A 5,663-nucleotide genomic window follows, 5' to 3' on the forward strand; every position below is an offset into this window, starting at 1 on the left:
GGGTAGATCCGAAAGAGTTTGTGGTGAAACCTTGACTTTTAACTCTAGCTAGAACAAGTGATAAAATATTTATAGAGATGTGTTGGCATCCTTGGTGAGCCTCAGGCCAAATGATGCATTTCCAGAAAATATTCTTGGACTGCAGCTCAATTTGAAGGCACGCTACATACGTCTTTTGCGGGTACTTGGGGGGAGTGGGAGCAAGAAAAAGGAAGAAACTTCTTAAGGCTAACTGCAAATGTCAGGGTCCCAATTGTTCAAAACTCGGTAAGTGAAAAAAGAGGCAAGGAAAAAAATTAACATTCATAACCCGTCAACCACTGTTCGCATTTTAGTGTACTTCCAAGTTTTTTTCTTTTAAGACAGTGTGTATCGTTCTGTAGCCTAGTTTATCCCCTCGGTATAGGCCATATTTTTTATACAGTTAGGAAATAGAACTATGTATAAATAAAACCTTGCCATATGCACAAGTAATGGCAAAAAATGCATTGCTTTACTCTTGTTTGTGTTAACACTAAAGTGTTGCAGATTTCTATGCACACTCCCGGAAATGGCTTGAGTGGGAAAAAAATTTTTTTATGTGTCATGAAAGAAAAAATATTCCTGTTTTGAACTGAAATGAGAAATAGGAAAAGATGGCTCTCATGGATGAAAACAGGCTCCCCCTACAGACTCCAGATGATTGGCCACTGAATAATAGTGCCCATTTTTTGCTCTGATAAAGTTCATCACCACTAGGCCCTATAAAACTGGATACAATACCAGTCTCCTTACATTCAAGAAAGTTACATTTCCATATCTCAAGTTCTTGTACCAGTCTTCATGAAAACTTCAGTGTCCCAGCCACAAAGAACTTAACTTGCTCAATCTCTGGTTGAGGGTAAATGCAGAATTAAAACCAAGGAAGATTCTAAAGCTAACTAAATTTTCCTTGGCAACAGTTAAACCGTTAAAGAGTAGAGCATGCTTCAAGTACTCACAGCTGTTGCTTAGAACATTTCACATTTTGTAGAGTGGGGATTTTGCTTGCAAATAATGGATTTCTATAAAGACAATTCATTTCAAAACTTTCTGTAAAATGGCTGAGTAACTGAAATGAGCAGATCTTTTTAAATCGAAACATCCTTTTCTATGTGAGAAACTGTTCCTTGAACCAATCGTTTCTAAAGGAGGTCCATGTGTCCCAGGGTTGTGTGTACCCCAGAAATAGGCAATCCATTTGGAATGCAGGAGAAGAAAATATGAGGACATCCATTTATGCTTAATACAAATTTAAAAAAGCATTAAGCTTAACTAATATTTTATATACAGAATGAGTAACCTTGCACTCAGTCCATGGACTGGTCTCTTGGCCTAGAATAGAAAGGAAAAATGGGAGTTACCCAGTGTTGATCCCACCCAGTCATCCCTGCTAACATATAGTGACACTGCAGTTTGCTAGATTCAGTTAAGTGGATTTACTGATTATATTACCTAGGTTTAATTAACCCATAAAAAATAGACAATTGACTTTACCAGAGTCTTTTGCAAAGAAATCAAAGGAAAACAAGCAAATGACAGAACTGACACTTAAAATATCAGATCTTTCACAGCCACATTTCAAAGTTAATCTACTAAATCCAAATTTTGGCTAAAAGAAAGTCAAGTTCATCAAGAAGGTTATTTAGAATGTAGATTTATATCCACTGTCATTAACAATGAACTTCACCCTAACATATTATATGTAGAGAGAGAGAGTTATAAGCTAAGGATGGTAGCAAATGTGTATACTTTATAAATAAATATACATGTATTTGGTTAAGAATAGCTCCCCAACGGTTATAGCATTCCTGGCTGGAAACCCACCCCTGCCTTTGGGGCATATTGTTTTATCTCTTCAACTGCTAAATTCCACATGGCTGCAACCTTCCTTAGTGTGGCCTGTATCCTTCTAAATTGTACTTTCAATAAATCTTACTTTTTCTTCATTAAAAAAAAAAAAGAATTGCTCCCCAAGAACATAGTAATGGGAATGAATGATCAAAAAAGTTTGGAGACTGCTATTGTAGATAATATAACAAGAAATACATTGTAGCCACTTGAAAAGCCATTATCTAATGACAAAACACTGTCCATCACTATCTGATGAAAGCATTCACCAGATACCAAGGCTGAGCTTATCATGAATCTACTGGCGGGCTGGCCATGTAGACATAGACTCAAATGATAGCTGACTAGTGCTAAAGAAGGGCTAAGAGAAAATGCAGATGTGTGGTCAAACCAGTTATCAACTGGTAGAGGAGGAAAACACCTGTGCGGGTAAAACAGGTAAACTAGCACAATTTGTGTGTGGAAGATGGAAGGCACATGAAGCTGAGTGTGGGTTGAGAGGAAAGAACTGAAAAAACCTGAGGCAAGAGTTGTTCTCAGGAAAAAAAAATAAAAGGAGTATGTACACAGCTAGTGTAGACAAGGGGCTTTGGTATTACATTCCTTGGAGCCACATTTATCTACACAGGAAACACCCTCAGCAGTGACATTTCTTGGATCACAATTTAAATAATATAGTTACATTTTCAGATGTGCCTCAAGGGTTATAGGTTATCCATGGATTTCCATGTGATTAATGTGTATAATTATTGCTCGAGATTTAAAATGTTTAGATGGTCTAGTTCCCTACAGAGCAGTGAGAGGCCCTAGGTGTCACCAATGGATCAAGGCAGGAATAAGGGCCCTGTGTCACTCATGGGGAGGGAGAAGAGAAGGAGACAAAGCCAACTTCAAGTACACTTTATTTTACACAGGACAAAACACAATGTACCACAAGTAATAATTTTGTTTGTAAAATGGCCAAGTTGCACAATTAAATGAACTAAAGCTGTAACTAATTATAATTATAAGCATAATGATGAGAACACAGACCCTGAAATCAGATATACTCAAAGTGGAATCCCAGCTCTAATAATCAGGAGCTGGGGAAAATTACTCATGCCTCGCAGCTTTGATTCCCTGACCTGCAAATAAGCAGACTAACACTTCCTAACTCAGGATAGACATCATATTTAAATGAGGTTATGCATTTTCTACAGTGCCTGGCACATGTTAACTGTTCAATAAAACTCTAGTTATTACCATAATCATTCACTTTCTTCATACTTTAATATATTTTATCCATCTAGAAACTTAAAGAAGTTTTCTGTCTTTTTATTATTGTTATACTCCACTGTGACAGGAAGAAAACAAGGAGCAAGAACACAGAAAGCATGCCTTTCAATCCACTTCTACACTATATTATAGAATTGTGGGGACCTTTCATTAGCAATAACAGAATTGTGTTTTACAATATCCATATATTTCTCAAAGGAAAAATGGTCATTTGACTTAACATTGTTTCAGAGCTTTATCTTCATTTCTACCTTATATTCCTTTAAGAGACTCCAACTATTCTTGGTTTAAGCTTACCTATGTCACTTCCTCACTGTAACCTCCAGAACTTCAGGACTGAGATTCTACTTTCTAGTCCTAGCCCTACCTTCAGTAATGACCTGGCCTTGGTGCAGTGCATATCTGCTTCCCATCCATCCCCACTTTTTCTTTGAGGACCACACTGCCTCACTTTATGTGATCATGGTGGGACTATTACCCATGCTACGTCCCTCTTCAGTACCCCCAGAAAGACGGGTATACAAACCAAGGGGATCAATTGGATCTTCCCCAAGATTCACTCTGGGAATGCTGGGAGTGGGATGCCTCTTCCTTTTGGATCATAACCCGTAGAAATGATGTAAGCTACTTATAACCATCTCCCTTCCCCTCTTCCATCCTGGAGGAAGGCAATACTGTGGAAGAAATTTTGACAAAAGCCAAGTTTTAACGATGTGATTGGAGCCGCTGGATTCAGCTATGTCTGAAGCTTATCAGTTATATTAGCTAGTAAATTCCTTTTTTTGTTTAAGCTACTTCAGAGTTGAACTTCTATACACCCAAAAAAATCCTGACTAATAATGCACAGGCAAGTCACTTAACCTCTCAAACCTCAATTTACTCTTAGGCCCTGAATCTGCGATTTCTTAAGGGTTCAATTAAATGAAGTCTAATCTTAAGCACAAAAGTAACCATTCAAAATGACCCTGCTTGAAATTCTTTCCTAATGTAATTCATCGCATCTAATTTATTTGTTGTTGTTTTTTTTAAGACAAAGTAGATATTCTTAAGAATTATATTTGAAGAGTTACATCCTCTTAGAACACATTTACATGAGGAGACAGGGCAGTGACCTGCCAGACATGAAAATAAGCTTTATTCTTAGCAAACTGCAGCTTTTCAATAGCTTGTTTTTTACTGTGACCCTTAAAACAAAAAGCCATATTTTAGAAAATGCAGCCTATGATTGAAAGTTACATCGAGGGTTCTTATCTATCACAGAAAACATTGTCTTTAAGGTATCAATAAATATGAAACTAATGTAAAATAATGTTGACTAAAAAAGGGAAAAAAGAAAAAAGAATCCATAAAACTGAGTCAAATCTATGAAAATAGGGTAAATTGCTGCTAAAATGTTCTAAAAAGGGGTGAAAATTAAATCTGAGCATAGTGTTATTAAAACAAAATAAACCAATAAGAACAGCATACACAACCTTATATGGTATCGATAATAATAATTAAACATGTGCATAACAATTTAGTTCACTTTCATATGCATTCTTTAATCTGAACCTTAACGCTGTAGATACGTATTATTTCCATTTTATAAATTTAAAAAGTGAGGATCAGGGAAATTGTCTAGTGTCACACAGCTAGTAACTAGTAGAACCACAATTTGAACCACAATTTCTTCCAAGGGCTACTATACCAAATTACCTCTGTAAGTTATTGTTTGTTAATGATATGGCCAAGTAATTAAATACAAGGCTACTATTTTCTCCATCTTACATAAAAAAAGACAAATAAGATATAGAGGTTAAATGTCTTAAGTGAGGTCATAAAGAAAGTAGAAACAACCGGCCAAGTTTTTCATCAGCAGCAGCATGAACTCCCATTCATGGAACACCCTGAACCAGGAACTGTAACATATTTGGCATGTATTATCTTGTTTAATCCTCGGAATAACCCATTGATATAAGTACTTTCATCCTGTTTTACAGATATAGAAACTAAGATACAGGAAGCTTTTATTTTCTTTCCAAGGTCATACATCCAGTAAGTGGCAGAACTTGGGCAGGAATAAAGATTAGAAGATAGGCACTGAAATTCTAAACTATTTTACTACCCAAACCCGCTAGAAGTCCTCTATATAATCTGGTTTGTATACAGTGCTATGTAGAATATATAGAAAACATGAAGCCTTTCCTGTTTACTTCCTTTGATATTTAATTCTCTCCAAAATAACAAAGAACACCCCATTCTGTCTTTAGTGAGAAGCACATTGGTAGAGTTACATCACAGTGTGGATCCAAATCAACCTTCTTCATAATGAAGAGACTTGAGCAGCAGTGGAGAATTTATGTCTAAAGAGCTTTGAGAACAATGGAAACAGCAGTAGTCACCTTCACTATTTGAAAATATTCTGTTTGATGGTTTTTCTAAGTCAAGAAAGCATATATTTTCAGATTTGAAAGATTAGTGACCTAGTTAACAAACCAGTTGGCAACTGGAACAGAGTATTTATGAAAAAATATTTTTGA

The 5,663-nt window shown here is 36.1% G+C and overlaps 1 long non-coding RNA gene across 1 annotated transcript in view; it reads left to right on the plus strand.

Moving 5' to 3' along the window:
- Positions 1–5,663, plus strand: part of LOC107195879 — a 17,032-nt gene that overhangs the window by 1,156 nt on the left and 10,213 nt on the right. The gene's annotated exons all lie outside the window — the stretch shown is intronic.

The sequence above is a fragment of the Pteropus alecto genome, unplaced genomic scaffold, assembly GCF_000325575.1.
Source record: "Pteropus alecto unplaced genomic scaffold, ASM32557v1 scaffold276, whole genome shotgun sequence".
In the NCBI taxonomy this organism is placed as follows: Eukaryota; Metazoa; Chordata; class Mammalia; order Chiroptera; family Pteropodidae; genus Pteropus; species Pteropus alecto.